This window comes from Macaca nemestrina, chromosome 6 (genome assembly GCF_043159975.1).
Source record: "Macaca nemestrina isolate mMacNem1 chromosome 6, mMacNem.hap1, whole genome shotgun sequence".
Classification (NCBI taxonomy): Eukaryota; Metazoa; Chordata; class Mammalia; order Primates; family Cercopithecidae; genus Macaca; species Macaca nemestrina.
Window position 1 is genome coordinate 114054322 of NC_092130.1, and position 23975 is coordinate 114078296.

Sequence of the window (23975 nt, forward strand, 5' to 3'; positions counted from 1 at the left end):
CTTCAGTGCAATCGTTTAGACAATAAAGATTTAAAGGAAAAGAGAGGCAATGAAACACTTCACAAATCCAAAAAATTGCTTCCAGGATACAAAAAGTTTTCCCTACACAAGGTCTAGCCTTGAAACTGCAGTAAGAAAAACATTTCTGAAGTAATAAACTGAAGATACAGACTTAATGTTAACTTCCCAACTGTTCTTTATTTATCTTTTTAATTTCTTTTTTTTTTTTTTTTTTCTTCAGAGACAGGATCTTGCCCTGTTGCCCAGGCTGGAGAAGAGAGGCATGATCATAGTAGCTCACTGCAGCCTTGACTCCTGGGTTCAGGCAATCCTCCCACCTCCACCACCTGAGTAGCTAGGATTACAGGCACGCACCACCACACCCAGCTAAATTTTTTATCTTCCCGTAGAGACGGGCTCTTGCTACATTACCCAGGCTGGTCTGGAACTCCCGGCCTCAAGTGATCCTCCTGCCTCAGCCTCCTAAAGCACTGGGATAATAGGAGAGAGCCATTGTGCCCAGCCCAATTTCATGTAATTTTTATTATGGCTTAAAACTGAAAAGGTAGCCAGGTGTGGTGGCTCACGCCTGTAATCCCAGCACCTTGGGAGGCCGAGGTGGGCAGATCACCTGAGGTCGGGAGTTCGAGACCAGCCTGACCAACACGGAGAAACCCCGTCTCTACTAAAAAAATACAAAATTAGCTGGGCTTGGTGGTGCATGCCTGTAATCCTACCTACTTGGGAGGCTGAGGCAGGAAAATTGCTTGAACCTGGGAGGTGGAGGTTGCAGTGAGCTGACGTCAAGCTATTGCACTCCAGCCTGGGCAACAAGAGCGAAACCCTGTCTCAAAAAAAAAAAAAAAAAATCTGAAAAGGTATTAAAGGGTATCCTTGTCCCTCAGTTTGTCTTAAGGTTATCATTTTCTTGAGAATCCATCCACAAATGTTGTATGCATATATAAGCAACATATAAATATTTCTGTATTTTCTCCTTTCTACTCAAATGGCAGCAAAACACACATACTGTTCTACACCTTGTGGAGTTTTTTTTCCCCCATTTAATATCTACATCATCCTCTATCAGTCTTTTCCTTATTCCTTTTTAATAACTGCATGCTACCCCATCTTGGATGGACAAATTTTTATTTAACCAGCCTTCTATAATGAACATTTAACTTGTTTCCAGTGTTTTGCTACTATAAACAAAGCTTCAATAAAACTTGGCCATTCTTCATTTCAGTTTTGCATAAGATAAAAATCTGGATGTTAAATTGCTGAGTCAAATAGTTCTGTGCATTTATAAATCTGATGAATTCTATAAAATTATCCTCCATAAAGACTGTCCTAATTTACATTCCCATCAAAAATCTGAGTACCTATCTCCCCATTCAGGCTAACAACTTGCTAAATTTTTATTTTTATCAATGTGATAGGTTTTTTAAAAAATGGCATCTGGTGTAGTTTTAATTTTCATTTCTCTTATAAATCAAGTGAGTACCTCACCTTCTCATCATGTACATTTATCTCTCATTTCTGTGAATCTCCATATTTGTCCTTTGTCCATTTTTCTACTGAATTAAGTCTTTTTATTGGTTTGTTGACATTTTTCATACATTAAGGAAATTTGCCTATCTTTGTGGAGCTGTAAACATTTTTCAAACTTGTCTTTTGACTTCGCTTGTGGGTTTTTTTGTTTTTGTTTTGTTTTTTTTTACGAAGTCTCGCTCTTTCGCCAGGCTGGAGTACAGTGGCGTGATCTTCGCTCACTGCAACCTCTGCCTCACAGGTTCAAGCGATTCTCCTGCCTCAGTCTCCTGAGTAGCTGGGATTACAGGTGTGTGCCACCACGCCCGGCTAATTTTTGTACTTTTAGTAGACACGGGGTTTCACCATGTTGGCTAGGCTGGTCTCCGATCTCCTGACCTCATGATCCGCCAGCCTCAGCCTCCCAAAGTGGTTTGTGGTAGTTTTCAATATGCAAAATCTTTTATTTTTTTATACAGTCTAACTTATGAATCTTGTTTTTTTCATTGCTTCAGTGTTTTATGTCAAGAAAAAAAAAACCCTTCATTCTAAACTATAAAAGTTTTCTCCTCTGCTTAGTTCTATTTCTTTTGTGACTCTGCCTTTTAAATTTAAAGCTTGATCCATTTAAATTTCATTCTGGTGGAGGTATAAATTATAGATCCAACTTTATTTTTCTCCAGATGGCTACCCAGTTATCCCAACACCCTTTGAATAAATTCCCTCACTGATTTAAAATGCCACCTTTATCATGTCCTGTGTGTTCTGTGGTCTCGAATTTCCTGTCTTCATATTTTATTTCACTGATCTAGATCTATACATGTGCCTTCACACAGTTTTAATTATTGTAGCTTACTATCCTTTAATCTCTTATAGACTTGATCCCACCTCTCATTAGTCTTCTTTTTCATAGTGTTCCTATTATTGTATGCTCATTTCTATATTAATTTTAGCCTTAATTTGTCAAGCCAAAAAAAAAAATTCCTGTGTGCATTTTCACTGGAGTTACTTCCAATTTACAGACAAATTGAGGGAGCTTATTTACCTTTAAGAAACAGCCCTAATATTATAGCTGGCAATTTTGTTCCACCAAATACAAATGATGTGATTCATGGCTCAACTAGAGCATTCATATTTCATATTAGTATGGGTCCAATCACAAGATGATGGTCTTCCTCATAGGTAATAATGGTGTTTGGCACTAACCTCCCTCCTACAGAGAGAAGAGCTATATGAAAAACGTATGAATGTCAAAAGTACTGTTAAAATAGCAGATTCCCTGAGTTTACCCATAAATTAAATATAAATAAGGAACAATTCTATGGTCACCATATGTTTTCTTAAAATGGAAGCTAAAGACACAGGCATAAAGAATTTAAAAAGACCTCTACAGATGATCCAGAAAGGTTCTAAGCAATCTTTTCTTCTGAACATATCACCCCTAACATAATGGTTTATTTTATGGACTGTTTTCTAATTTTCCATTCAAAGGACATTCCAAATTAGAAAATCATGTCCATTCTACTCCAACATTCCTACAGAATTATTACCACATGTATAGTATCTTTTATCATCAAGCAGATGAAAGCAAAAGGCAAGATAGGAACAAAAAGAGAAAATATTTTACATTAATATTTTACAGTTTGTAAACACTAACAAAAACTATCTCATTTGACACATATGCATAGTGAACTAATTATGAATAAATACATTAAAATGAAGAATAATTTTATAAGCAATACTTTTAAACTTTTATTTCTACCACCCCCTATAATTTTAATGCTAAAAATCTTAGATATCAAAACAAAAATCCCTGTTGAAGGGTGAGGGGAGTAAGATATGATATTAAAGAAGTAGGTGGGGCCAGATGATGAAGGGTCTTGTAGGCAACAGTAAGAATTTTAGATTTTGGCCATAAGAATAGTGAAAAATCCATAAGATTTTAAGCAAGAAAAGATTGTGACCATTAGCTGATTTTTAAAGATCATTTAGTAACAATGTAGAAAATGGGTTATTTGCACGGTGACAAGGGTAGAAATAGAGAAAATAAGTTACTGCAATGAACCAGACATAATTATTAGACTTAGGGTAGGATTGGTAGCAGCAGTATGATGAAGAAAGGATTCATTTAAAAAATACTGAGTAGAAGAAGTTTTAGTAGTCAAAATGTTCTAATAGTCCCCCTCCAAAAAAAAGTCCCAGTGGTTACTGACACATTCTACCAAAGCTTCAATAAATCAGTACTTAAATGTAAATAGAGCCGGGTGCAGTGGCTCATGCCTGTAATCCCAAGCACTTCAGAAGACCAAGGTGGGAGGACTGCTTGGGCCCAGGAGCTCAAGACCAGTTTGGGCAACATACTAAGACCCCATCTCTATAAGATTTTTTTTTATTTTTTTAATGTAAATGAATAAAAAGAGTTCTGGAAGTATGCAACCAAACTGATAATAGTGGTTAGTTCTGGAGAAAGGAGGTGAAAATTATGGGTAACAAAGAGATACTATTTTTATAAGAATACATTCATGTATGACTTGTATACTTTATAATTTTCTAAGAAATTTTCCTACAAATTAAACACAAAAAGCCTTAATTCATATCTAAATTAAATAACTGAAAAAAGAAATATTTAAAGACACTACTAATTTTTTGACTTGAACTCAGAAATGATATAAATGATGGTGTCATTTATAGAACTAGGAAACTAAGAGAGAAAGGCAGGTTTGAAAGGAAAATAATTAAGTCCGAGGCACAAGTGTAACAAATAAATAAAGATGTCCTATGACTAGGTGGACTACAGGAGTCTGGAGCTCAGGATAAGTGAACACTCGAACCTGGTACCTAGTAGTTTGAGAGTAGATGAGAGTAGGAAAAGGGCCCAGGAAAGCGGGAAGAAGGTGGCTTAACTAAGACTGGAATTACCAAAGAGGTAAGAGAAAAACCAACAGATCTTGATTTATCAAAGTCCAGTAAAGACTGTTATGAGAAACAGTGGTCAGTTGTGTTCAGTGCTACTGAGTTGTCAAATAAGATGAAGAATGAAGAGCCCACTGAATTTAGCAACACTGGCATCTTTAGCAGGTTCAGTGGAGTGATGGGGCAGAGACCAAAGTTGAAAGAATGAAGTACAAGGTGAAGAAATAAAGCAAATGTGATCACTCTTTGAAGAAATTTGGATATGAAAAAAAAAATCAGGCAGAGGGTAAGAATGGGGTAGAAAGGTTCAGTATCAAAGGAGGGCTTTTTTATTTTTAAGGTGGAAGAGATTTCTCCATGTTTAAATGGCATTTATGCACAATGGTAGAAAGGGAAAGAATGATTATTTTTTAATAATGCCCCAAAATTAATATAGGAAACAAACTGGAATGCTGCTCATTTCTGTAGTATGACAGTGAGACATCTCAGCCATCAGTAAATGGAATTTATTCACTCCGAAAGATAATAAATCAACCAAACAAAAAACCTCTTCTGTAGACATGAAAGGAGATCTGCTTACATCTAAATCATAAGGGAACTTTTAGAACATTCACATCAAAATGGAAAATGGAACTTAAAGTTCATGTGCTTAATGTCCAATCTGTAAATTCTAAAATATACTTTATCAAAATATTCAGGTGAGGGAGTACAATAATATAATAGGTCAACTTTCTCTGATTCTTCCACAGATTAAAGGTTTTACAGATGCCTTGAAAGGAAACTGATGAGTACACGAATAGCTTAGTTATTTACACCCCTTGAGGCACATACACAGCACACCTAATGGTTCTGCCCTGAGGCAGAAGACTTACAGATTGCCCTCCTAATTGCTCCCTGGACCCTCAGTACACAAAGCCACGTGATCCGGAGGTACAGATTCCTATATAAAACTCACCTTTAGGAAAAAAACCAAAAGATAAATATCTTGCCAACTACTTCTAAACAAATACAACTCTTTTATAATACCCAAAACCTAACAAATCACCATGCCACACACTAGCTAATATACCTAACAAAATTCTGACCTTCTTATCTTTAAAATAAAAGCAATTTAGGTAGACATTAACCAATTATTTAAACAACATCATTACCCAATAAACTTCTGAACATCTAGTTTTACTATAAATGCAGTGCCAATTTTATAATTTCAAAGTGAGAAATTTCATTTCTAAGGAATGCCTGTTATATCTTCATAATAAGCATAGATAGTTGATAAAGTCATCAATTTTAAGAGTTTAAAATTTAAAATAAAATCTAGGTGAAGGAGGTAAAAGAACTTTCTAAACTTGAAGAAATTCAGAACTAGCGACCAAACATCTGAAAAGGCAAGGAATTTTTCTAAGTTTAGGGGAAAAAATAATAGAAACTGAATTCCTAAAAATAAAAAATCTTCCACTCCTCTGTGGCCAGGACATATTCCCCACCCTGGGGCAGAGCCCAGATGCAGACCTGAAAGTGTCCCCAGAGCCTGTGCTGTCCACCACTATGGCCCTCCACAACCTTTATCAACTGATGAAAAAGAGGATAGGAGTAAAGTTCACAAAATAGGAGATGCAATGAATAAGCAAACATATGGGAAAATATGTAACTTTGTGAGTAACTTTAAATTTTCACATTAAAACAACAGGTAACTTGTAGGGGTTCTTTTGTTTTTTATTTTGCTGTTAATTGGCAAAAAATGTAAAACTATGCTAATATCCAGTGCTGGCAATTGGTGTGTGAAACTTGTAGGCAATTTGGTAATACATATAAAGTGCCATAAAAACATCCAACATGCCCTTTCGCCCACTATTTCCTCTTCTGGAAGTCTGTATTAAGGGCGAAAGAAAATATGGGCAGAGTGAAGGGCAGTGCTTTCTCCACATGCACAAAGACATTCATCTGAGCCTCACGCATAAAATGAAAACTTGGAAACAAATTTAAATGCCCAAAATAAGACAACGGTCAAATAAAATATAAATCCACTGAATTATTTATGTTTACACATAACATGTATATAACAGAAAAATGGTTCTCATACAATGTCAAACCAAAAAGAGCTAGATATAAAAATGTGCAAACAATGAAAACCTGCATTTAATGCACAGAAAATACAAGGAGGAAAAACACTAAAATAGTGACTATGGTTGGTTAACACAATGGTATAGAATGACTTTTCCCATTTCCCAGTATCTTGCACATGTTTCAAAATGTGATTTCATTGCTTCTACTATTTTTATACAGTTTTAAAAAATGGGAGGGGAGGATTTCATAAGGTATTTGCAAATTTAAAATAGAAGAATACAAATCTGAGTGTTCTTTGAAATTTGTTTAAAAATCAAAAATAACAGTGCAATAAGGATGATTCATAATTTGTTTGATGCAGTTCAAGTTCTTTTGTACAGAGGATGCAAAAAAAATGGTTATGATCTCACTTGGGGTCTTAGAAGTTATCTCAGAAATTATTTAATTCTAAATAAAACTGGAAAGCCATTTGAGTTTTAAGTTGGAATGTTCCATAATCTGATTTACACTATAGCCTCTGTTTTCTAGTTTGTTTTTTGGTAAAATCTGACATCTTACATGTCCAGTGAATTATCTGTGGGAAGAGAAAGAATCATTTACACCACCTAACTCTTAATCTAAAAAACTAACATCATTAGGTAAAAAATCATTTTTAGTAATATTGCAAATCTTAACATCTCCCCTACTACACTGACAGTTTCTGAGGTATGGCAGGGATGCATCTTATTTTCACGTGGTGGGTGGTTCTCACATAAGTATACAGAGTTGTGCTTGAGGAGGTATACAAGGGGAAAAACTAATGCCCCATCAGTCAAGATCATCACAAACCACCACTCAAGTAAGCAGACATAAATAGGGCTGTCCACATTCAAATAAATCTTTCTTAGATAGTAAAATATTTCTGAGAGAAGAGGTGAGTACCCAAAGCACCAAACCAAAACAGTTCAGGCAAGCCCCCAGGTCATCTAAGCCTGAGCCCTGGAATACTCAATTGTAGCCAACCATAAAGTATACATTACTACAATGGATTCTGAGAATTTGGCCTTTTGGTTAGTGGTGGTTAACACAGAATGGTCTTTCACTAGGACATGTCAAAAGAATGTATCTGAGTTTGATCCAATGACCAAATTACATAGATAATTCTGTAATATAGTAACTTGGCTTTCACTGACCTATGCTGAAAGATCATTTTGATTGAAATAAATGTTATATAAGATAAATTCTCCAGTAGGCACTGAGGCATTTTAGTTAACCAAGGCTGCTACATTTGCTATTAAAGCCACTGGGTCTTCAGGTCTTAGAAAAATATAGTAGGAAGAAGTTTATAATCTATATCCAGTACCCAATGAAGTGATGTACAACATACTAAAAGCACCAATGAATATGTGTAAATACTCTAGTTTAAAAAGGACATCACATACAAAATATTATTTGATAACTAAAATGTATCTAGACCTTTCTTTGCATCTTTCAACATGCTCCCTTCACACATTATATGTCACTTCATATTCAAAGAAGCCTTTTTAGTTAAGCAAGGCAGGTATTATCACCTCATCATAGGTGTGGTAAATGAGAATCTTAAGTGATCTACAAAAGTTCATATAGCTGCTAGATGTCAAAGCAGAAACTACACTTGTAGGGTGAACGACACTCTCATTTGCCTCTCCTTCCCTTACCAGATCTCCATCAGAGAGCTGACTGACTTGCTTCTTATGCAAGCAATGTGATCAAAAAGAAATTATTTGATGACATCCCAGATATATGTCCTTTCTTGATAGCTGGCCAGCAGTAAGAGTTGTTTCATCTACTGACACTCCATAATAGAAAATCCATAGATTTTTACCCAAAAGGCAAACTGGTAATTTAAAAGGTAAGCCTCCTACTGAGCCAAAGTCCAAACATTATTTTAAAAGAATTTATTTAAAAATTCAAGGACTAACATAAAGGAAAACCAGAGGCAGACTGCTCAGAGGTTTTTCTCCCTTGTTTTCTACTGTTTACATCAAGCAAGACATTTCAATTACCTACAATAACTATGCCAATTATTTTGCATAGTCATTTGGCAGTGGTCCTAAAGTCCTAACTTATTACACCAATTAATATGAATACTTTTAAATTATTTCAACTGAATAAAATGTTTCTAAACTTTAAAATAGCTATCTTCTTAAGTATGGAGACTTACTGGTGTATCTCCTATGAATTACTAATAATTATGTTTTATATAAAATACAGTAGCTAACATGTTTTGAGTTCTTCATTATGTACTGGGCACTCAGCTATTTAAACATGAAATCTCACTGAATCTTCACAACAATCCTATGGTGTAGGTTTTTGAGACAGGTGCTTTCTCTGTCGCCCAGGCTGGAGTACAGTGGCACCCTCACAGCTTACTACAGCCTCGACCTTTTTGGCATCAAGCGATCCTCCCGCCTCAGCCTCCCAAGTAGCTGGGACTACAGGTATGTGCCACCACACCTCACTGAATATTTTTTTAATTTTTTGTAGAGATGGAGGCCTCCCTATGTTGCCGAGGCTGGTCTCAAACTCCTGTCCTCAAGTTATACCTCTCATCTTGGCCTCCCAAAGTGTTGGGATTACAGGCATGAGCCACCATGCCCGGCCACAAACAACTTTTAAATCTACTTTATAAATGTGAAAACAGAGGCACTAAACATTACTTAACCAATCAGAAGGTAAGAAAACTGGGATCTGAATGTACAAAGTCTAGCCACTATACTATATGGCCTCTGTGATCTACCTGTTCTCTTGTGTGGCTTTGGGATAATGGAAAAAGCATAGCCTCCAGACTCTGACTAACTGGGTTCAAATCCTAGCTCCTGTGCTTATAGATGCAATCTTGAGAAAGCTAGAGAAAATGTTCTTGCACTTCTCAACAACAAAAGACACATAAGGATCTGGGTAAAGTGGTTCATGCTTGTAATCCCAGGACTCTGGAAGGCCAAAGCAGGAGGATGGACCACTTGAGGTCAGGAGTTCAAGACCAACAGAGTGATACCCCATCTCTAAAAAACCTTTGTTTAAATGAAATAGCCAAGCATGGTGGTACACGCCTGTAATCTCAGGAGGCTGAGTTGGGAGGATTGCTTGAAGCCAGGAGTATAAGGCTACAGCGAGCTATGATTGCACCACTGTACCTAGCCTGGACTACAGAGTGAAACCCTGTCTCAATTTAAAAAAAGAAAAAGAAAAAAGGCACTTAAGGCCTGATGTAAGCGTTTCTGCACTGCAGAACTGTTGTGAAAACATAACGCCTAGAAAACAGTGACTGGCTCATGCTTAGGGATCAAAAATCTCAGCTGTAACACAGTGACTCCTCAGGGGATGGTTAGGTGTTTGGGGCGATGGCTTCACACCAAATGGCCTCGAACTGCTCTTGTTGCATTCTTAAGTTTTCTTTCTTTTTTAAAGGTTTTACTTCTTCATGCTATCACTTAATCAAGCTGACACTGGGGATGTGCCTGTATATAAGGCATTCCCTTCTGTGCCTTTTTTTTCTTTTTTCTTTTTTTGTTTTTTCTTTTTTCAGACAGCATCTCGCTCTGTCACCTAGGCTGGAGTACAGTGGCAAGATTATGGCCCATGCAGCCTCAACCTCCTGGGTTCCAGCAATACTCTCACCTCAGCCCCCCAAGTAGCTGGAACTACAGGCGTGTGCCACCACGTCTGGTTAATTTTTGTATTTTTGTGGAGATGGGGTTTCGCCATGTTGCTCAAGCTAGTCTCAAGCTCCTGGTTCAAGCAATCTGTCTGCCTCAGCCTCCAAAGTGCTGGGATTACAGGCATGAGCCACCACACCCAGCATGTGCCTCTTTCAAATACACTATAAACTAGAAAGCTAAACTTTCTAAAACAATTTCTAAGTAGGAATATCCAAATTCTAGGAGAAGATGCTGGGTCTTTCCAATTAGCTAAGAGAAAAACTTCAGTATGTGGACATTGTAACATCTAGTTCTGGCTTTTTAGAGTTCGATTTGCTTATTCACCTTCTTTGTGAGGTTTGAAGAATGCTGAGGATACCACACATTTTAGATCTACACATAAACTTGGTCTTACTGGAGCACACTATAACGTAGCACTGCCACTATCCCATCCAATCAAATACACAGGACAAAGACAGGCAAAGTGGGTTCAGGCTGGTATACCACATTGCTCAAAAAATGCATAAAAGCATATGCAACCTTTTTCTGGCTAAGAGTTAAAAGAAATTAAAAATGACACTTAGGCTGGGCATGGTGGCTCATGCCTGTAATCCCAGCACTTTGAGAGGCCAAGGCAGGCAGATCGCTTAGAGCCCAGGAGTTCAAAACCAGACTGGGCAACATGGTGAAACCCAGTCTCCATGAAAAATACAAAAATTAGCCAGGCATGGTGCCCAGCGCCTGTAGTACCAGCTGCTTGGGAGGCTAAGGTGGGAGGATCACTTGAGCCTGGGAGGTGGAGGTTGCAGTGAGCCAAAATCACTGCCAGCCTGGATGACAGAAAGAGACCATCTTAAAAAAGAAGACACCTAATTGAAGACACATTTGGAGGTTTAAGGTTGTTACAGAGGAGGAACTAAGGTATTGGGCAGATGTCTCCCTTTTAGACACATTTGCCAAACTTACTGCCAAATATGGTCTGACAGAACTTTTCAGTACACTGTGCCAACCCAATGCTATTTGCACACACTCTCTAGTAAGTCAGCAAAGGGAACTGACTCCATCTTTCAGTGATGAGCCCATTAGACAAACCTAAGTACTGAAAACCGCTAAGTGGTAGAAGAGAACATAATCACACTGTTTACTGTGAGACAAAGTCTTCACTGGATTAAAATAAAAGCACACAAGGGAGGGTGAAATGGAAGGATCACACAAAATATATCTGAGATGCCTCAAAAATAAAAGAGCTGTCAAATCAAAAACAAAGTTTAGAATGTTCCATTCTTATTACAGCAACTATATCAAGCACTGCTATATTTGTGTCCCATCATAGAAACTGCCATTCCCAAACATTTTTCAAAATTCAGCGTGTCAGTCATTCCCTATCCAAGAAGCTGATTGATAAAATACATATATATATAATTTTTCTTTTTTTTGAGACAGAGTCCCGCTCTGTCGCCCAGGCTGGAGTGCAGTGGCACGATCTCAGCTCACTGCAACCTCTGCCTCCTGGGTTCAACCAATTCTCCTGCCTCAGCGTCCCAAAGAGCTGGGACTACAAGCGCCCACCTCCACGAATGGCTAATTTTTGTATTTTTAGTGGAGATGTTGGCCAGGCTGTTTTCCAACTCCTGACCTCAGGTGATTCGCCTGCCTCAACTTCCCAAAATGCCGGGATTATAAGCGTGGGCCACCATGCCTGGCATGTGTCACATTTCAAAAAGGTTATGAACCATAATAGGGCAGGGGTCAGCAAACTTTTTCTGTAAAGAGCCAGTTAGTAAATATCTTAGGCTTTGAAGGCCAAAGTTTCTGTCACAACTACTCAAATCTGCCATTAGACCACGAAATTAGTCACTGACAATACATTAAATGCTATGGTCTGAATGGTTTTTTTGTCCCCCCAAAATTTACCAGAGTGATGGTGTTTGGTGGTGGAACCTCTGAGGAACGATTAGGTCATGAGGGCAGAACCCTCGTAAATGGGATTAGTGTCCTTATACAAGGGCATGCATGACCCCCTCATTCTTCCCACCATGTGAGGTCACAGCAAGAAGGTATCATCTATGAACCAGGAATAGGGCTCACATCAGACACTGAATTTGCCAGCACCTTGATCTTGGGTTGCCCAGCCTCCAGAACTGTAGGAAACTAAATTTCTGTTGTTTTTAAGCCATCCAGTTTATGGTATCTTGCTATAGTAGCCCCAAATGACTAAGACATAAACTAATGAGTATGGATGTGTTACAATAAAGCTTTATTTATAGACTCTGAAATTTGAATTTCATGTAATTTTCACATCACAAAATATTATTCTTTTGACTTTTTTTCCAACCACTAAAAAAAAAGGTAAAAAACATTCTTAGTTTGCAGGCTATACAAAAACAGGTAGATCTGGCCTATGGGCCACAATTTTCAGATCCTTGACAATAGGCTGCTCTAATATTCAAGAATGTATACGCAAAAACACCTACCAACTACAATTTTAGAATTATGTTACCTTTGAATCTAAAGGGGCTGGAGTATGCTATTATGTTTTCTGAAATAGAAACTATGGGCCAGGCATGGTGGTGCATGCCTGTAGTCCCAGCTACTCAGGAGGCTGAGGTGGGAGGATCACTTGAGCCCAGGAGGTTGAGGCTGCAGTGAGCTGTGATCACGCCACTGTATTTCAACCTGGGTGAAACAGTGAGACCTAGAAAAGAGAGAAAGAGAAAGAAAGGAAAGAGAGGAAGAAAGAAGAGAAGAGAAGAGAGGAAGGAAAGAGAGAGAGAGAAACAAACAAACTATCCTATAGAGACTACTTAAAACTCTTGGCCTCTAAAGTTAATACCAAAATGTTAAATGAGAAATTGTGTCTTTTTAATAACCTTTAAACATATTTTAGCTTACCTCAGGAATGACTTAAACCTCAGCAGTGCTCATATTAGCACAGTATTTTTATGTCCATCCTTGATAGCTAGGGTATCTCCCCACCCCCCAAGCCAACTAATCATTAAGGCACTGTGCCAATAGTAAGTTTCCGTAATATGATACCAGCTATTTCCAGAAGCTTCATTAGAAAATATGTTGAGTCTAAAATAAGCATGAGAACACTTTGGGATCAGAGATGAGACTGTCGAGAACAAGGGCTTAGTCAACCTTCTGTGAGCTCAGCAGAAGTGTGCAAGGTAAGTACTATAAAATCATATAGGCAGTTCTGTTACTATTCAAAACTGGTTCTATACATCACTAGATTACACAGTATTCTTACCAATTCTATACAACAAACAATTCTGAATAACCAAGAGGTTACTCTGATTCCATGATGACACCTTCCATAAGTTGATATGATCGTTCTTGTATGGATACCCTTGTAAACTGGTGCTGTTAGCCTGTACTGAACCTTTTCCATTTGATTGGCCTCAGTGGGTTCAGATCTAACACATTCCTTGCAGGCAGTGCCTCCTGTGGGGTGGGGAAAGGAGGGCAGAGTCTCCAATATGTCAGCTGTCTCCCGACAATATCTCTAAAAAACATCTACAGTGGCTCAAGAACAGTGTTTTTCAAATAGTGGGTTCCTGAACCACTAAGAGGTGATAGGCCAATGATGTGTTGTCACAGAAAGCATTTTTTAATGGAAATGAAACAGTATTATTGAGAACATCAGCAAGCATGGCATGTTTTAGGGGTAAGTCTTGTCTTGTGAAAATCTGTTTCTGTTATTTACAGTATGTGTGTACTGGGTTGTGATGCAAATTTTCTTACTTTACAGGGAGTAGCAGTCTTAAAAATGGCTTGAAATGCCTGCCAGACCTAAACAGACATAAAAGATAAGTAAGTAATCAGGAGAGCAGTCAGACCTGGAAATAAAAACTGCAGTCATCACTTCATGGCAGAGAAAGCTTTGGGATAATTGGTATAATCTAAGAAAAGGGCATCAGGTAGGAGAAAAGTGCCCAGCCTTAGAAGATAGGGACACCAACATTTAGAGGGCAGATAGAGGAAGAGCCACCAAAACTAGATGAAGGAGTGGCCAGAGAGGTGGGAGGAAAATCATGAGGTGAGGCTCCCCGTGCAAGCTTCCTATACTACAGGGAAAACCTGTAAAACTAAAAGTTAAGGCTGGCCGTAGTGGCTCACAACTGTAATCTCAGCACTTTGGGAGGCCAAAGTGGGCACATCACCTGAGGTCGGGAGTTGGAGACCATCCTGGCCAAAATGGTGAAACCCCATCAAAATACAAAAATTAGCCAGCATGGTGGCACACACCTATAATTCCAGCTATTCAGGTGGCTGAGGCACAAGAATTGCTTGAACCAGGGAGGCAGAGGCTGCAGTAAGCCAAGATTGGGCCATTGCATTCCAGCCTGGGGGACAGAGCGACACTCTGTCTCAGAAAAAAGAAAAAAAAAAGTTAGTAAGAAAGTATATCTCAGGCCGGGCACAGTGGCTCATGCCTGTAATCCCAGCACTTTGAGAGGCCGAGGCGGGCAGATCATGAGGTCAGGAGATGGAGACCCCATCCTGGCTAACACGGTGAAACCCTGACTCTACTAAAAAAAAATACAAAAAAAAATTAGCCAGGCGTGGTGGCGGGCACCTGTAGTCCCAGCTACTCGGGAGGCTGAGGCAGGAGAATGGTGTTAAACCCGGGAGGCGGAGGTTGCAGTGAGCCAAGATCATGCCACTGCACTCCAGCCGGGCAACAGAGCGAGACTCTGTCTCAAAAAAAAAAAAAAAAAAAAAGGCATATCTCAATTTCCCATTTTAAAAAAATAAGGCATGAATGATTAAGGGTTAGAGAACATTTATAAAGACAAGACAGTAAAAAAAAGATGCTACAGAGCCTGGAAATTTACTTACTTTGCTGACACATATCTAGGAATACTCACTTGATATTTTATGGTAAGTACTGTATACCAAGAGAGGATGTTGGTATCCATTTAAACCACCTATTTCCATATTTGAAGACATGTGGGAGACTCACATAATGGTTAATCATTTTAGGTTTGTCTGTTAGTGTTCTAAAGGCACCAAACCACACCACAGTGAATCTTGTCCTTAAAGCATGTTTTCCACAATCTTCTTGCAAATTTCACACTAAATTTCCTGCGAGGAAAGGATACTACTTAATAATCTGGAAGCAAATGCTTTCAACATAAAGTATAATAGAATAACAGGGTTGCCTTTTGTTTAGATTGGAGTTGTCCCAAAGTTTTATCCTGAGTCCCTGTCGTTAGAAGCCACAGCTTCTAATCTTCTGGGCAGCAACCTCAGGTGGAGTTAAGGGGGTTCCCTGGAAACAAACATGAGAATCTAGTATCATGACTACTTTAAATGTCTTTGTCTAGTTCATAACTTCTTACAAATAACGTGTCAGTACTCTTGGTCTTAACAAAACAGGACATTTCTGTAGTGGGACGCTTTCTTTTTCAATATTTACTTAGAGAAGAGGTAACTGCTCAGGACAATTAGTATGTTACAGAATCAGGATGATGCTGCTGAAATGGGCCTTAAAAATTATCTTGCCAAGTTCCCTCATTTAACAGATAAGAAACTGGAGCTTTTCCCAGGTGATCCAAAGGAAAGAACCTGGCTGTCAGAAGTGATCCAGAGGAAAGAACCTGGCTGTCAGAAGCAGTCAGATGAGGGTTTCAACCCCACTTCTATTACTTTTTCATCAAAGTCAGTTTCTTCATTTGTAAAATAAAAACTACCAATCTCACACAGGGTAATTAAAAGGAAGCAATGTGTTTAAAGCACTTGGCACAGTGCTGGCACATGGTGGGTACTCAAAAGTAAGTCCCTCTCCTTCAGCCCAGGGAAAAGTCTACATTGGGACCTACTCCCACTCCTCTGAGCTTTACCCCCCGCCCAAAACACACACATACACAAGGAAAAAGACCACAAGAATATATATGTATTTCATCTTTTTATTGGTCCTGATTTAAATATAAATTTAACATTAAGGGGCTTCTTATATAACACACCTAAATTCAAACTCAATCCAAAAGATGGCAATGGTTTAAGGAAAGGGTAGAGAAAGAAGAAAACCAAGGAGCCTCAGTGAGACAAGGGGAAAACAAGCAAGTCCAACATCACAGAAGTCAAAGTTGGAATTCCATATAAATGACTACTGGTATCAAAAGCCAGGAAAAGATCAAAGAGAAACAGAAGCTGAAATAACCCATTGTATTGGCTATAAAATCAGTGGTGACCTTGAAGAGAGATGTTCCAAAGGTGAGGGTAAAAAACTAAAGCCAGTAACAGAAATCAAAATAAAAATAAGTGCTAGATAAGTAAAATCAATGGAAATAGCCACTCATTTGAAGTGCTCAGCAGTAAGGAGACAAATCAAACAATTACCATGTGTGGGGGCAAGATAAAAGAGTAGGAGATAAGAGCACAGGCTCTGAAACCACACTGCTCGGATTCACATCCCAACTCTACCAAGTAGTAGCTATGTGACCTCAGGAGAACTACTTACCTTCTCCATGCCTATTTCCACATCTGTAAAGCAAGCTTAAAAATGTTACTTCCTCTGCCAGTTATTTTTCTGTTGGTTCTCAACTCTTCTCTGTATTACAAGGGAATAGAAGTCTATAAACTATATTTTCCAAACACCCTTGTCAACTTCCTTCCAGTTGGGTTCCACTCACAGGAAACACTGTCAAGAGACTGCAAGGTGAGAGAAAGAAAAGGTCTTTTTTGTTTCCTGGTTCTAGTGATACCTCCAACAGCAGCAACAGACAACTGTAGGCTCCATCATCATCTGTGGTGGCTCCAAAACAGCAGAACCAATGAAGATCTCCAGCAGACCTGCAGGGCATGCACTTTATGCAGCAGCAGACACCTGATATTTGATAATATCCTCTTCTCCTTTTTACTCATTCAACAATCAACATTCATTCTCACACACACACACACACACACACACACACACACACACACACACACACAATCTCTCTATCTCTCTCTCTCTCTGCTTTTCTGGTCCAACATCACTTTCCCAACACACACTTTTTTCCTTTTTGTTCCTCCAGCCCTTTCAACATCACTATAACCAATACCCTGCATTAAATCTTTCTCTGCTTAAAACATCTATCTAATGGTAGGTTTTTGGTGAGGTTTTTTTCCCCCATTTTCCTGACTGGACACTAACTGACAGCACCTACTTCTTACACTTGTTTTGAAAATGAAATTAGTTTAGAAAGTAGAGACTTTAGATCACTACTTGACTCCTAGAAAGCACTTTATCAATATTAACAATTGTTGCTCTTCAAGCATCAAACCCACATCCAAAATCGAGTTCCTTGTCTCCCATACAGAATCTAATTCTGAAAACAGTCCCATCATCCTTTCCCTCACCCAGGCTCCAAATCTGAGGTGCTTTTCTTCACATCATATGCAAAATCTGCGGGTCCTCTCTTTAGCAAGTCCACCCATCTTCATTCACCCAGTGTAAGCCTTTAACGAGCCTGGATCAAGGCCCTCCCCATCCCCAGGGATTTCTCTGCTTGCAGGCTCTAGGTCATTCTACAGGTGCCCCAGAGTATTTTTTATTTTATTTTATTTTATTTATTTTATTTTATTTTTTATTTTATTTTATTTTATTTTATTTGAGACAGAGTCTCGCTCTGTCGCCCAGGCTGGAGTGCAGTGGCGGGGCAGTCAGATCACGTCATTCCCCACAAACAAAAAAAGTGGTACCCAAGGTCACAAGTCCATTCAGCCACATACGGCCTTCCTGAACCTCTGCCTTCTTTCTTAACAGTAGTTCTCACTATACCTGTCTCCTATTTGCGCCCTCAAATCTTGTACCCCAACCACAAGAGAAATCCCTGGCATTCCCCAAACCCCTGCCTTTGGTCCCTCCATGTATGGATGGAATGCCTTCTGTGATCCACTCCCACTGCAGAGCCTTTGTTAGATCCTTTCCATCTCAATCAGAACCTCTCTTATTCTTCTTCAGCATTTCACCAAACCATCACTAACATAATTTACCACTATGTGTGTTGTATGTATTGTGCTCCTAATGAGACTAACATTCATTACACCTGAAACGTCCTCTATACAGCAGAGCTTCCCCATATGAGAGATTAAAGTTCCAAGACAGCAATACCTCAGCTCTTGAGCCAGCCAACACCTGTGGCATCCAATCACCAGCCCAGCCTGTTAGCAGCTTATCTAAAATTAGAAATCACCTCCTATCCTAGTGCAGTACAAATTATTTTCTGTGTGCTATGAAGTAAAAAAGACTGGGAAGCACTGCTCTACAGCGTCTGGTTCAGCACCTTAAACACAAAACAATAGCACTGGTCTTCCACCAGAGCTCAAGAAATGGAAAGAACTCCTTCTCTATTTCCAAATTTTTACTAGCAGCATTTCCTTGTACTTGTAAAAGCTCTCAAGTAAAACCATACCAATTCCTCAGCTATTTACAATTTTCTTAATTTTTGGAATGTGAATAAAAAAAGTGAATAAATGAAAACACAGAACTTTTAAATGTAAGAAGACTATATATTCCAGACTCATTTGTATTCATAAATATTAGATTTTATTTTGGACCATTTAACACATAACTGGATTCTGGCAGTCAATTGGAATTCAGAACACAGTTTCCTATCAAGGGGGAAAACTGTGGTGTGCTTCTTAGGCTTCCATTTTTTAATAAATACTTTAAAACAATACTGCTTCAAATAACAGCAGTTAAATACTGCTGTCTGGGGGGGAAAAAGCATTAACTTAAAAGAATGAGGAAATACATGATTTTTTTGCAGAGATTTCTGGGGATGTTCAAGATCCTTTCAAGGGCTTAAAAGGTTCAAGACATTATTTCTAACTTTAAAATTTTGTAAGATGCATTTTCCTTGTTACAAGGCTATCACTGTAGTAACTTTATCAGCCATGTATAATGACAATTGAAACAAAAAGAACAGAAAAAAGAGAACATTGGAAAAGTAAAGGGGGCAAGGAAATAACTAGAGGCAAAGAAGACATACAAAATGGTGGAACTTAGTTTTGAGCAATAAATGACAGGAGAGATACGAAAAGAAAAACCATTCAGGATAGTCCAGGAAAGCTGTCAAAAATTGAGGCGGCAACTTTCCCATGACTGCCATAAGATGGCGCTAACAACCAAGGACAGCTTGGTAACTCATTAAATAGGAAGAGTAGGGTTAAAACAGGTCCTGGAGTAAACAGGCAATTTTTTAAAAAATCCTTCAAAGGTATAAGGTAAGGTTTCCAAATTTATAGACACCTGTGAAAACATTTCCCTAGCCAACAGAGAAATTATAAAAGGATGGTTTAGTTTTCATAAAGCTATGATTATTTCATTAAGAAGATTGCCTTCTATTCTGAGATTATTTTTGAATTCTATTAGAATGTTTTGTTTTAAACGGTAATTACTACATGAGCCAGTTCTGGGTGTGTTTACCCACAGATACACTCTTTGAGAGCTCTGTATCTCAAGTGAGCTGATGACTGCCAGACCCCATTTCTCAGGCTCCTAGATCAGCTGGCTTTTCTCTGAGTTCAGTCTATGAGAGGCACTGGTGGAAAACTGGCAGGTGAGAAGGAAGGAAGGATTCACAACATTTCTCCCATTCCTTCCATCTCTTCTTTCGGTACTGTTTCCAGCAATGGCTGCACTGCTTCCATGACTCCAGCTCCTACTTGCCCCTACCAGGAGGTTCCAGTCTCCTGAGGCGAACCCTGGCTCCTTAGCCTCACCCTAGTGAGTGTATTATCTTTGTGTATTACCTTCATGCTGCTTTAAAAGGCCTCATCATTCAATCTAGCTTGCTGTTTCAGCCACACAACCTGCATAACTAATCCCCTGTACTGAATTCCTGTTTCAAAAACTTAAGAGTGGTTTCTCTTTCCTAGGTGGACCCTGACCACTACACATTAGGCCAGTGGTTCTATGTGTATCAGAATCACCAGGAATGCTTACTAAAACCCAGAGGCTAGGCCCCATCTCCAGAGTTTCCCAGTCAGTATGTCTATGTGAAGCCCAAGAATGTGTATCTCTAACAAATTAAGAGGTGATGATGATGCTATTGAACCGGAGACATTTTGAAAAATACTACAAAAAAGCAAAGAATTGAACATCTTACGCTGGTCTGTTTCTCCTTTTTACAAACTGGATAGTAAAATCCAAGACTCAAGAAAACCCATACTTCTGTCTTCATACAAAATATATATATATCAAATCTGTAAGACAGCTTATTACTACGAAAGACAATGTTTTTAAGGAATGAGGGTTTTATCTTATTTTAATTTTCACAGCCAAGCCCAAAGGAATGATTTTTTAAAGTAAATATAGTATGTTGGTGCAAAAGTAATTACAATTTTTGCCCTTACTTTCAATAATTTCATTAATAGCATTCATTGTATTTTACCAGAAATAAAATCCCAAATATCATAACCAACCCACTGAACTTCTATTAAAATAAAATGAATCCTAACTCATATTATTGTAAATAACTCAGCCAATGAAGTCTGAAACATACAAAATAATTGGCAGATAGTTCTTCTGCCTTAAAATTTAAGATAAAAAACAGTCTCAAATAATGTGAAGGGCAACTTAAAAAGAGTGTTCTGAAGCGGGCCATGGTGGTGTGCACCTGTAGTCCCAGCTACTTGGGAGACTGAGGCAGGAAAATCACCTGAACCCAAGAGTTCGGGGCTACAGTAAGCCATGATCCCGACACTGCGCTCCAGCTTGGACAACAGAGCAAGACTCCATCTCTGCCGAAACACATGCACACGCACACACAGTGTTTTGAAACTAAGGTTTAAGAATCACTACAGTGTTTAGATTTATGCTCGCAAAAAGTTAAAATCAAGTATGTAATCAAATCATAGCTGAATTGTATACATAAACAGAAAGAACTTATTATGAGACCAAAGAGCCTAGGGACTAGCACGAATTAAAAAATAATGAAGCCACTATGTAATTTTAAATTTCCTAGTAGTCACATTTTAAAAATTAAACTAAACAGGCTAAATTAATTCTAATAATACTTTTAACAGAAAATATTATCATTTCAATAAACTGCTCATAATGTTTTACATTCCTTTTATTGCACTAAGTCTTCAAAATCTGGTGCATGTGTTACACTTTCAGTAATCTCAATTCCAGCCTGCCACATGGCTACCACATCAGACACCAAAATTACAGATGAATAAAAATTCACTAGTCTCTTTACTGAACAGATTGATATTTAGCATAATGATAACAATCTACTATCCTTTTCTACAAATTACTTGTAAATTACATTTTTTAAAAGTTTAAAGTTTTAAATGTATTGTTCTCAAACACTTAGTTATAAAACCAAGTTAACATTCTGGCTCTTCACCCAAATTCATAAAGCAAGTCCTTAGAGACTTACAAAGAGACTTAAGACTCCCACACAATAAAAATAGGAGACTTTAACACCCCACTGTCAACATTAGACAGATCAACGAGACAGAAGGTTAACAAGGATATCCAGGAATTGAACTCAACTCTGCATCAAACGGAACTAACAGACATCTACAGAACTCTCCACCCCATATCAACAGAATATATATTCTTCTCAGCACCACATCGCACTTATTCCAAAACTGACCACATAGTTGGAAATAAAGCACTCCTCAGCAAATGTAAAAGAATAGAAATTATAACAAACTGTCTCTCAGACCATAGTGCAATGAAACTAGAACTCAGGACTAAGAAACTCAATCAAAACCGCTCAACTACATGGAAACTGAACAACCTGCTCCTGAATGACTACTGGGTACGTAACAAAATGAAGGCAGAAATAAAGATGTTCTTTGAAACCAATGAGAACAAAGATACAACATACCAGAACCTTTGGGACACATTCAAAGCAGTGTGTAGAGGGAAATTTATAGCACTAAATGCCCACAAGAGAAAGCTGGAAAGATCTAAAATTGACACCCTAACATCACAATTAAAAGAACTAGAGAAGCAAGAGCAAACACATTCAAAAGCTAGCAGAAGGCAAGAAATAACTAAGATCACAGCAGAACTGAAGGAGATAGAGACACAAAAAACCCTCCAAAAAATCAAAAAATCCAGGAGCTGGCTTTTTGAAAAGATCAACAAAATTGATAGACTGCTAGCAAGACTAATAAAGAAGAAAAAAGAGAAGAATCAAATAGACGCAGTAAAAAATGACAAAGAGGATATCACCACCGACCCCACAGAAATACAAACAACCATCAGAGAATACTATAAATACCTCTATGCAAATAAACCAGAAAACCTAGAAGAAATGGATAAATTCCTGGACATATACACTCTCCCAAGACTAAACCAGGAAGAAGTTGAATCCCTGTCAATAGACCAACAGCAGGCTCTGAAATTGAGGCAATAATTAATAGCCTACCAACCAAAAAAAGTCCAGGACCAGATGGATTCACAGCTGAATTCTAGCAGAGGTACAAGGAGGAGCTGGTACCATTCCTTCTGAAACTATTCCCATCAATAGAAAAAGAGAGAATCCTCCCTAACTCATTTTAGGAAGCCAACATCATCCTGATACCAAAGCCTGGCAGAGACACAACAAAAAAAGAGAATTTTAGACCAATATCCCTGATGAACATTGATGCAAAAATCCTCAATAAAATACTGGCAAACCAAATCCAGCAGCATATCAAAAAGCTTATCCACCATGATTAAGTGGGCTTCATCCCTGGGATGCAAGGCTGGTTCAACATACGCAAATCAATAAACGTAATCCAGCATATAAACAGAACCAAAGACAAAAAACACATGATTATCTCAATAGATGCAGAAAAGGCCTTTGACAAAATTCAACAGCCCTTCATGCTAAAAACTCAATAAATTCGGTATTGATGGAACGTATCTCAAAATAATAAGAGCTATTTATGACAAACCCACAGCCAATATCATACTGAATGGGCAAAAACTGGAAGCATTCCCCTAAAAACTGGCACAAGTCAGGGATGCCCTCTCTCACCACTCCTATTCAACATAGTGTTGGAAGTTCTGGCCAGGGCAATCAGGCAAGAGAAAGAAATAAAGGGTATTCAATTAGGAAAAGAAGAAGTCAAATTGTCCCTCTTTGCAGATGACATGATTGTCTATTTAGAAAATCCCATTGTCTCAGCCCAAAATCTCCTCAAGCTGATAAGCAACTTCAGCAAAGTCTCAGGATACAAAATCAATGTGCAAAAATCACAAGCATTCTTATACACCAGTAACAGACAAACAGAGAGCCAAATCATGAATCAACTTCCACTCACAATTGCTTCAAAGAGAATCAAATACCTAGGAATCCAACTTACAAGGGATGTGAAGGACCTCTTCAAGGAGAACTACAAACCACTGCTCAATGAAATAAAGAGGACACAAACAAATGGAAGAACATTCCATGCTTATGGATAGGAAGAATCAATATTGTGAAAATGGCCATACTACCCAAGGTAATTTATAGATTCAATGCCATCCCCATTAAGCTACTAATGACTTTCTTCACAGAATTGGAAAAAACTGCTTTAAAGTTCATATGGAACCAAAAAAGAGCCCGCATTGCCAAGACAATCCTAAGTCAAAAGAACAAAGCTGGAGACATCACGCTACCTGACTTCAAACTATACTACAAGGCTACAGTAGCCAAAACACCACGATACTGGTATCAAAACAGAGATATAGACCAATGGAACAGAACAGAGCCCTCAGAAATAATACCACACATCTACAACCATCTGATCTTTGACAAACCTGACAAAAACAAGAAACGGGGAAAGGATTCCCTGTTTAATAAATGCTGCTGGGAAAACTGGCTAGCCATA

At 38.4% G+C, this 23975-nt stretch overlaps 1 protein-coding gene across 1 annotated transcript in view; it reads right to left on the reverse strand.

Annotated features, from left to right (window-relative positions):
- LOC105499451 (zinc finger SWIM-type containing 6) overlaps positions 1-23975 on the reverse strand; it is a 216310-nt gene that overhangs the window by 167946 nt on the left and 24389 nt on the right. The window lies entirely within an intron of this gene.